General features: G+C 36.5%; 1 long non-coding RNA gene across 1 annotated transcript; it reads right to left on the reverse strand.

The window, feature by feature from the left end:
* Window positions 1-770: 770 nt before the first annotated feature.
* Window positions 771-2,314, reverse strand: LOC108198891 (uncharacterized). The gene is made up of 2 exons (XR_001802212.2): window positions 1,961-2,314; window positions 771-1,119 (listed from the first exon to the last, which is right to left on the reverse strand). It is a non-coding gene; the product is annotated as an uncharacterized LOC108198891 (long non-coding RNA).
* Window positions 2,315-11,085: the final 8,771 nt, after the last annotated feature.

An 11,085-nucleotide genomic window follows, 5' to 3' on the forward strand; every position in this document is an offset into this window, starting at 1 on the left:
AATAGATACCGAGAATGTGAAAATAAATATGAACGTGCATGAATTCCAACATTTATATTTTTATTGTTCGCCCGCGTATAGTTGCTCAGGGGGTTAGGCTTTAGGGTGGAGGGAGGGAGCTTAAACAATCAAGAATCTGAAAATCTTTGTTGCACTTGAAGTTTTAACAGCTTTGTTTAGAAAACAGTAATGGATTCTGAGAATCTAGATGACTAGTGAGTTCCTTTTACTCTTCTTCATAGTCTCCTCTCATCAGTAATTGTGCACATGTCAAGATAGCCTGCATTTTTATGTATTATTTGTCTGCATGTTATGCAGATTCTTTATGCATATATGAAATGGTAGCAGATTTCTTGATAAAAATAATCTCTTACGTAAACAATTAGCAAGATTTTTGCAAGATACATAGATTGATAGATCAAGGGTACTGATAATTAGAGGGATTGATAGATGGCCCGGGCTAATTCTGATAACATGAATGTTTCTTGATTTCAATGAAGATGCATGATAAACCATATTTTCAGATAGCCCAGAAAGCTTTCGAAGCTAATTGTCATGTGTGTTTGTGTGTATATGAGAAACAACAAGATTTCTTTTACAGCTGACAAATGAAGGTTGTTTGTTGGAGATCATTACCAATTGGGTGCTCGAGGAAATTTCTTGGTACGAGATTACAAAGATTAAACAGAAAATCTATTTTGTATCTGTTCTTTTTATTGTGTGTTTAACTTTGTTATATTGCATCTCAAGGAGAAATTTAGAATAGTAAATGAAAAATTTATGCATACAGTTCCTGACAGTCTTTGTTAATTGTTCAAGTTAGTAACAGATTATTATAACAATGATGCTGAATCATGGACTCATATCCCACAGGTGCCAATACACTTGCTTCTAGCATTCACTAGAGTCCATCTGGCTCTTGCAGGACTAAACTTTAAAGATTTCACTCCAATAGTCCAATGGAGCTGCCATTGCTCTGTTCCAGATTTAATTTGTAGTAGCTACTACTCAAATATTTACATAGTAACTAGTATGGGTTATGGCCACTTTCAAGTTTCAACAGCAATCCCCTGTCAGCTCCATTTCTCATAACATCATTAGCTCGGCCAATTGCAGTACCTTGTTCAAATTAGAAACAACCGGGAGTATACTCGCTCCGTCCCATTTAATTCTATACGTTCACTATTTGGCATCCATTTTAATATTTTTATAAAATATTGTTCTATGATTTATTTTTAAATTTTCTTTCCTGAATAAAAATTTAATTTTAAATTTTTATTCAGAAAAAAAAATCTTAAAAAACTAATAAAATTACACTTCGGAGAAGTATTAAGGTGTGCCTGACGGAGTGAGCAGACATTAATCAAAAAGAATATTACCTCCATCCCAAATTAGTTGAGCTAGTTGACTTTGGGCACGTAACTTTAGGTGCATTGACCGTCTAGTTCTGAAATTTAATTTTTTGATTTTTCTTTTGTTAACGAAAATTTCATATCTAAATTTTTATTTACAAAAATAAAATTTTAAAAATAAATAATGTAGCTATGCGGTCAATGGATTTTAAAGTGCGTGCCCGAAATCAACGAGCTCATCTAATTTGGGATGGAGGGAATATCTGGTATATGAAACTATTGTTGGAAAAGGAGTGTTGGAAGGTGTCAATTTGAATGTGGATTTGAGTAGGTTATAGATCACATTTAACGTGTCATTTTGACCATCGATTTGAACAGGTCTCTCCTCCGTGGAGATATTTCCAAAAACTCATAAAATTGATCAAAACGACTAAAAGATAGTACAGTATAGGAGAAATTCGATTATCCATAGGAGCCATAGAAATGAAAAATTGGTACATATATGCTCCCGCTTCAAGATAAAATATTTGTTTAATTGATATATAAACTCGTGTTGGATCTCACCTAAAATAATCTGTCTTGTTGTAAAAATATTATTAGCAGCGTACCTTCGTAGGTGCATCATCTCGTCACAGAATCCAGCCCTGGAAAAGATATCCCGAGCATGAAAAAGCTATGAAACTCAGGATGGATAGCGCGACAGTTTGAACAAATACACACATTCAGGAATAGAGATCACCATGCATATGTTATTTTGTTGGCGCTATCCCTCCTGAGCTTCACAGATTCTTCACTGCTTCAATTCCTTAGAAAACCGAGGGAGGAAGATGAGTGTTTATAGACTTCTTTGGTGAGAAGGTTGTGTTGTTTCCTAGCCAGAGAGGGTCCATGTATTTATACACGAGAGAGATGGTGAGAGAGAGGGAGAGAGAGAGAGAGAGAGAGAGAGAGAGACGTCCGAAATAAAAAGTCAAAGAAACGTCATGCATAATCTAAGATCTCATGGAGCCATGAGACGAGTGTTTTGACGAGAAGTTTGTTTCTACTTTACTTCGCATAAATCCTTCCTCGATCTCTCCCGTATCGGAGTGCATGCAAAATAGTACAAGGAGTGTGAAGTGAGGATTAATTAATAATTAGTTGGATTCCAAATCCTGACCGAATTCGTAATAGTTTTTCAGTTTTAGTTGTGGATGAATAAAGTTCAATATTAATATTCATGTCTTTCCCGAATATTTTACGATCCTCGTGAGCCTGTGTGCCTCCACTTAAATCCCGGCATTTAAAACATCCCTGGCAAAAATCGGTTTAAAGTCAGAAATAAGTTAGAAATTAACTTAAAAAAATCATAAGTTAGTTTAAGGTATTTTTTCCGGTGACTAATTTTTTTAAAAAAAATTTTAGATAAATTTTATTTCTAAGTCATAAGTTATTCATAAATTACTTTTATTTTTATTATTATATTTCTAATAATTCATAAATTATTAATAAATCAAAATTATCCATATAAACATTTTAAGCTCTCAATATACCGAATAAATCACGTTAAGTCATAAATTACAAGCTCAATCACATGCTATGACTCTTGCCATTGATAGAGTACAGTAGTATGCATGGGATTAATTTCTGCTACGTTAATAGCTGTAAATTGCTTCTCCACGTCTGTTCCCTTTGACAACTCCATCCTGGCATCCTTTATATACTCATTATCATCTTTAGTCTTTGTTCTTGGCTTCAGAGTCACTGCTCCTAGGCGTCTAGTAAATACTCCCTCCGTCCCCGTCAATAGTATACATTGGGGGACGGGGGCGCGGCACGGACTTTAATGCTTCAATATAGTACAGTTATGTAAATTATTTTTAAGATTTTCTTTTTTTGTATAAAAGTATAACATTTATATTTTTATACAAAAAAAGAAAATCTTAAAAATAAGTTGTGGAACTATGTTTTATAAGAGCCTTAAAAAGCGTGTCGAACAGTGAAAAAGAAACGTATACAATTGACTGGGACAGAGGGAGTATCATCCTATGATACGGACATAAGATTATACTCAATGAGATTTGAGATTTATTTATTTTTTCCGGTCGTAAATAATCTCGTACCACTAAACCGACCGACGTGAAAAAATTGTCGAGTTAAAATTGATCGGCTAAATTCGGTCGGTTTTGACGAGATCAACGTCGTTTTGCCTTGCTAGCAAGACCCCGACATATTTTAACCGACCACAATGAAAACGGTCGGTTTTATAGCTGATGTGTCCGTGTCTTAACCGACCAGGTCATCGGTCAGTTATGCATTTGTGTAAATTTAATTAATTTTTAAATAAAACAAAACCGACCACCCAATTTGGTCGGCTTTAGACTTAAAACCGACCGTTTTTTACTGTCGATTTTTTCCTGTTTTTTTAGTGTACACTATATAATTAATATATAATATATTTGATTATATCAATAAGTATTAATTTTTATCTTCGCGAGGGGATACAAACAAATAGGCATGTGAACGAAGTTATATGTCATGTTTTGAAGACTGATTTTCGTAAATGATTGGTGAGTGTGGTGTGGAGGAACCTAATCAAACATTTGTCCGGAGCATGAAAATCAGATTCATGATTAGAAAGAAAATCCATCCAGCCGGACAAAATAAAAATAATGTCACATAGCACTTGTCACAACTGACCACCACCAAACTATTCGGCACATGCTTTTCTCGTTCGAAAACGATTTGAATATAATTGTAAGGTACATAACCCCCGAATATAACCGATTTTGACAGAGATTTTGTGTTAAGATTTCTTGATAAATATATGTGGTATATCTAATATATGCCGATGGCTAAATCCCGCGGTTTACGGTGTGATTTTTATAAAAATCTTGGCAAATCACATCTCGTAGGGTCGAGGTAATGTTGAGCGGGACAATCTTTCAAGTAGAGTACAGTCTACGGGAAATCATAAAAGTTTGATTATTCCGTCAGAGATTCAGAGTGCAGCAGCGGCATTAAAATTTTGATCCGTAACTCTCTTACACATGCACATGTATATAGTAACATGCATTCCGCAGTCTGATCAAGTCAAACCTCATCTCTAAGTATATGTATACAGTTGTAACAATAGTAACAGGAAAACAGATAGATAGACTTTGACGTAGTTTAAACTTATCCATGTATCAGGCTATGTACCTATATATACCTTCATGCTACTAATGAATATAATCAAGCCTTTCACACTGAAATCTCAGTTGGTAAAATCGTGTTATGGTATCAGAGCCATTATCGGTTTAACAACCACTAGATCCGCAAACAAACAATCTTTACATTCTGAACCATCTTAATCTCAAACAATTTTTCAATGGCTTCCTCAACCCAAACTGTTACCTCAGACACAGAAATCATTCATCTCAATGCCCCTACACATTTACCAACGAAATTAACTCAAAACAATTTCCCTGTATGGAGCACACAGGTGAAATCAACTCTAATTGGTCTTGGAGTGATAAGCTACATCGATGGGACAGTCGAAATTCCGGCGCAATTTTTAAAAGATAATGTACCCAATCCTGCCTTTATGGTATGGAACAGACAAGATAAAATCATTTTGAGTGCACTCCTAGGAAGTTGCCATGAGACCATACAACCACTTGTTTCAACTGCTCTCTCTGCCAAAGAAATGTGGGAGCGAATTGTTATCATGTTCGCAAACAAATCAAGGTCACGAGTAATGTCTCTCAAAAGTCATCTCCTTTCAAACCCATGTGGCTCCAGGCCCATCTCAGAGTATCTCAGAGATATACGCACAACAGCTGATGACCTTGCCATTGCAGGTCATCCAATGGCGGACGACGATCTCGTACTATTGACTCTAAATGGTCTCAGTGATGAATACAGTAACATTCGATCAGCCATCAAAGTACGTGAGGCACCTATGACATTTGCTGCTCTTCACGAACAACTTGTTGACCATGAACGAGGCCTGAAAAATAAAGTTCCTGAGCCTACTGTTGTGACTGCAAACTTCACACAGAAAGTTAATCATAATTCACGAGGTATGTATTCAAACTCATCATTTACTCCTCGTACAAATTCATCTTGGAATCAATCATCTCCAGGACGCCCTTATGGCTCCCACTCTGGCCGAAACAATCAGCAATATTTCAACAAGCAGACTCAGTCCTATATCAAAAATAACCGTCCCTATTGTCAATTTTGTCAACGCCAAGGACATGCCACCAAAGAGTGCCGACAACTAGCTCGTTTTTTGAAGGACAATGATATCCAGAATCCAACACCTGCAGTTAATAACACCATGCTTCAACCAAATCAGAAACAACAATGGCTGTTTGATACAGGCGCTTCACATCATATCACGAATGACCCAACTAATTACACTTCTTTTTCAGATTATGGAGGTCCAGAAGAAGTTTTGATCGGCAATGGTTCAGGTCTTCCAATAACACATACAGGAACCTCTCATTTAAATTCTGATGCAAAAAATTTCATATTAAATGATGTTTTATGTGTTCCTTCTTTAAACAAAAATCTCATCTCAGTGGCAAAATTCTGCAACACTAACAATGTTTCAATTGAATTTTTTCCCTTACAGTTTCAGGTCAAGGACCTCAAAACGGGAGTGGTACTACTGCGCGGGGAGAATTACAATGATGTCTATTATGCTCATTCTATTCCACAAAATCTCATGTCTCCTCAAATAAATGTCACCAACTCCACGTTGATTGAATCTTGGCACAATCGGCTGGGCCACCCAGCTTTCCCTGTTCTGAGGCATTTGCTTCTATCAAATAATTTAGTTAGTTCTATTCCATCTGATTCACTGTTTTCATGTAATGCCTGCAACTGTAATAAAAGTCATAAACAACCTTTTGGTGTTTCATCAATGACAAGTTCTCGCCCTTTAGAATTGATATATACTGATGTTTGGGGTCCTGCTGTCACTTCCATTGATAAATTTAAATATTATCTCTTATTTGTTGATCACTACACCAAATACATATGGCTTTATCCTATAAAACAAAAATCAGATGTGCACCATGTCTTTATTCAGTTCAAACAGGTTGTGGAAAAATTCTTTAATTTATCCATTAAATCTATTTTTTCAGATAATGGTGGCGAATTTGTCGCACTTGCTTCTTTTCTGAATTCTCAAGGCATCTCACATTTTACTACTCCTCCACACACTCCTGAACACAATGGCATGGCTGAACGTCGTCATGGTCATATTGTCCAAACAGGTCTCACTCTTTTACATCAGGCATCACTACCTTTAACCTTCTGGTCTCATGCTTTCCAAGCGGCAACATATCTCATCAATCGTTTGCCATCCAGAACCAATCAGTATTGCACCCCGTTTGAGTCACTCTTTGGTAAATCACCAAATTACTCACGGTTAAAGATTTTCGGTTGTCTTTGTTATCCATGGCTTCGTCCATACAATAACTCGAAACTACAACCTAAATCTGTGCCATGTATTTTCTTAGGATACTCTCCTTCTAAGTCCTCCTACAAGTGCCTTGATCTCAATCATAATCGTCTGTATCACTCACGACATGTTCATTTTGTGGAGTCCCAATTTCCTATGCATAATAAGACGCGTGATTCTGCTCTCCCAGTTGTGCCAGACTCGTACTATCCTCCTTTGAACCCCACTGTTGTTACTACACCACCTTTAACTACCACTATTTTACCTCAATCACAAACCACTCAAACTGCTTCCTTTACAGAAACCCCACCTGCTTCACATGAAGGTCCCACGTCTTCATCCTCTAGTCAAATAAATTCACCCGTTGTATCTTCACCTCCCTCGGCTTCATCACAAATTGAGTCTACTTCAGTATCTCATCCACCTTCACCCTCTCCCAATCTACTGCCGGAACCTCGTTCTAGACGTCCCAATCCAAAATACTTTAACTCACAATTCATAAATCATACCACCCTTCATCCCATTTCTCCTTCATTAGAGCCTAAATCAGTATCACAAGCTTTAAAGGATCTTCACTGGCGCGAAGCAATGTCCCTTGAATTTGATGCTCTCACTAAAAATGGCACTTGGGACTTGGTGCCAAAATCAAATCAGCCAACAATAGCGTGTAAGTGGGTTTTTCGGATTAAAAGAAATCCAGATGGGTCTGTTAATAAATATAAGGCGCGCCTTGTTGCAAAAGGCTTTCAACAGCGTCCGGGTGTTGATTATTCAGAAACTTTTAGCCCGGTCACCAAGCCAGCAACAATTCGGATTGTGTTAAGTATTGCTCTTTCTCGTGGCTGGCCAACTCGTCAACTGGACATTAACAACGCATTCCTTAACGGGCACCTGAATGATGAGGTATACATGGTCCAACCTCCAGGCTTTTTGCACCCTTCATATCCACATCATATTTGCAGACTTCGCAGAACTATCTATGGTTTAAAACAGGCATCTCATGAATGGTATAAAGCTCTTAAAACCTTTCTGCTTGAGTATGGTTTTAAAAGTTCTGTTGCTGATTCTGCATTATTTATTTATCACTCAGCGGGCATCATTATTTATTTTATGGTTTATGTGGATGATATTGTGCTTACTGGGAACAATGTGCCGTCTGTTAATAAGTTTGTTGCATGTTTGAATCAAAAATTCTCTCTGAAAGATTTGGGACCACTGCATCATTTTCTGGGAGTTGAAGTTATTCCTACCAATTCAGGTCTATTCTTGTCTCAAGCTAAACATATTTCTGATTTATTATCGCAACATCATTTAGATGGTGCCAAAGAGATGATTACGCCTATGTCAGCTACATCAAATTTAGTGCTTCATGATGGCTCTCAATCTATTGATCCTACTCCATATCGCAAGCTTGTTGGAGGGCTACAATATTTATCAATCACTCGGCCGGATGTGTCTTTCGCAGTTAATAAATTATCTCAATTTATGCATGCTCCTACTGAAAACCATTGGGTTGCTCTTAAACGCATCCTGCGATACCTCAAAGGGACAATTCATTATGGTCTGTTCTTGCGCAAAAATTCTCCGCTACAATTATCTGCTTTTAGCGATTCAGATTGGGGTGGAGAAAGAGACACTGGACGTTCCACTACAGGTTATGTTGTGTACTTGGGTTCCAATCCAATTTCATGGAAATCATCTAAACAAAATTCTGTTTCGAGGTCTTCTTCAGAGGCGGAATACAAGGCCGTCGCTAATGCAGCAGCTGAACTCATTTGGCTTAAAAATCTATTATCTGAGTTACATATTCCTGCTTCATCTCCGCCTACCATCTACTGTGATAATACAGGGGCAACATATTTGAGCTCCAATCCTGTATTTCACTCGCGCATGAAGCACATCTCCTTGGATTATCATTTTGTGCGTGAACAAGTGGCTGCTGGATCTCTTCGTGTTGCACATGTTCACTCTAAGGATCAATTTGCTGACATTCTTACGAAACCTCTCTCTCGACAAAGTTTTCTTCATCTTCGCACCAAGCTGGGAGTCTCCAATGGAGCCTCCATCTTGAGGGGGCGTAACATGCATTCCGCAGTCTGATCAAGTCAAACCTCATCTCTAAGTATATGTATACAGTTGTAACAATAGTAACAGGAAAACAGATAGATAGACTTTGACGTAGTTTAAACTTATCCATGTATCAGGCTATGTACCTATATATACCTTCATGCTACTAATGAATATAATCAAGCCTTTCACACTGAAATCTCAGTTGGTAAAATCGTGTTATATAGCATGCATGCATGTTCACCAGAAAAAGGTACATTCTTCCCATATGATATGACTCTACGAGTTCGAGTCTTCGTAGATCTGCAGGCTCACTTTAGCCGGCTTGTACAGGCCCGGCACAGAGGGTGGGCGAGCAAGGCGACCAAGACCCATGCTTTTCAAAGGGCTCAAAATTTAATAGTATATATTAAGATTTAATATAGATTTTGTCCAACTACTCACAAGTCTATGTGTCCTTGTGTAATATATTGTTTTTCAAATTTCACAAATTTAAGCACATGACATCTTGAGCTAATCCACTTCTAAAGATTCAAAAATTGAATAAATTGAAGGCTACGTAGGTTTCTTATCTTGATTTCATTAGTATAATTTATGTATTAACACATTTAATTAAATCTGAATTCACAGTATCATAAATATTTTATAAGAATTTTTTTTGGAAAGGGTCAAAATCTTATTTTCGCCTTGGCCCATACTCCCTCTGTCCCTCTCATTTGTTTACAGTTTTTTTACACTGTTCGACACGCATTTCAAGGCGTATATAAAACATAGTTATACAACTTTTTTTTGGAAAATTTCTTTTTTGTATAAAAATATAAACATCAAACTTTTATTCGGAAGAAAAAAAAGTTCAAAATAATTTATCAAACTACGTTTTATAAGAGCATTAGAATGCGTGCCGAGCCCCCGTCCCCCAATGTAAACAAATGAGGGGGACGGAGGGAGTATATTGTATGGAACGGCCTGGTACAGGATCTATAACAACTTCAAGATTGACCCCATATTATATTTGATATTTATAGATTTCATGGAAGTTTGTAATTTTCTTTCAGGGTTCTGTGCTTTTGGATCTTTGATGTATTTCTCAGATAATTGCTTAAGTGTCCAAAGAAAAAAAAAACTTCAACAAGATTGTATTTTATATAAATATCAGTTTAGTTTTATAAAAAAATACTTCTGTTTCGTATCTAACTAGCATTTATTTATTAGGTCCCGATCCCAAACGTACATGTTGGGGAGCTTTTATATATAAATATAATTTTCGGATCGCTCGATGAATATCTTACGGGGGTGTATTCGATATATTGAGATTTTAATGGATTGTTTTTAGTCTATGAATTTTAATGGATTGTATGGGATTTTGATTTTGTGCGGATTCTTGATAAAATGTCGCAGAGTCATCATTTTATGAAATGAAAAAAAATCCATCAGCATTTGAATACCATCAGATTTTAATGGATTTTAAACAATCTCAATTGAATACCATCGGATTTTAAAGCATAATTTAAAATCCCAATTGAATACCACCGGATTTTGTAGCATAGTTTAAAATCTCAATTGAATACCTCACTATTTTAATGGATTTCAAACAATCCCAATCGAATACCCTCGGATTTCATGAATGCAAAAAAATGCTTTAAAATCTCAATCCAATACACCCCTCTTAGTATTAGAATTATAACATATTTATGGGACATTCAATCCCTTTTAATCTAATAGTTGAACCTCTAATATCAATCTGTTTTTTTTTTTACACGACGCATAAAAAGTTTTAGTATGTTCAGCGACAGAAAAGTGTTGCTAAATTGCTCGAACATAGTTGATGTACCGAAGACATTGAAATTTAAACTCCTGCTAGATCTGGACTAAAGTAATTGTCTTATTATAAGACTTAGATGATGAGAAAATGAAAAATACATGCACCAAACAAAGCTGGTCCTATCACATAATGAAGCAGAAAAAAATAGAGTAAATGGCAGTTTGCCACCACTATGTTTGGGGTTTTTTGCAGACCAGTCCCCTTCTATTATTTCTTGCAGTTGACATCCCCTCTCTTTTTTGCCGCCTCGATTTGCACTCAAAATCTCACTTCCGTCAAATAGCACCGTTAACAAACGTGAATGCAGGGATAGTTATGTCCACTATTTATCCCAGCTGCAGATGAGAATATGTATGTACTATTCATATAATTTCAAGCACAAATGCAAATGAGATAACAAAAGCAACACA

The sequence above is a fragment of the Daucus carota genome, chromosome 8, assembly GCF_001625215.2.
Source record: "Daucus carota subsp. sativus chromosome 8, DH1 v3.0, whole genome shotgun sequence".
Classification (NCBI taxonomy): Eukaryota; Viridiplantae; Streptophyta; class Magnoliopsida; order Apiales; family Apiaceae; genus Daucus; species Daucus carota.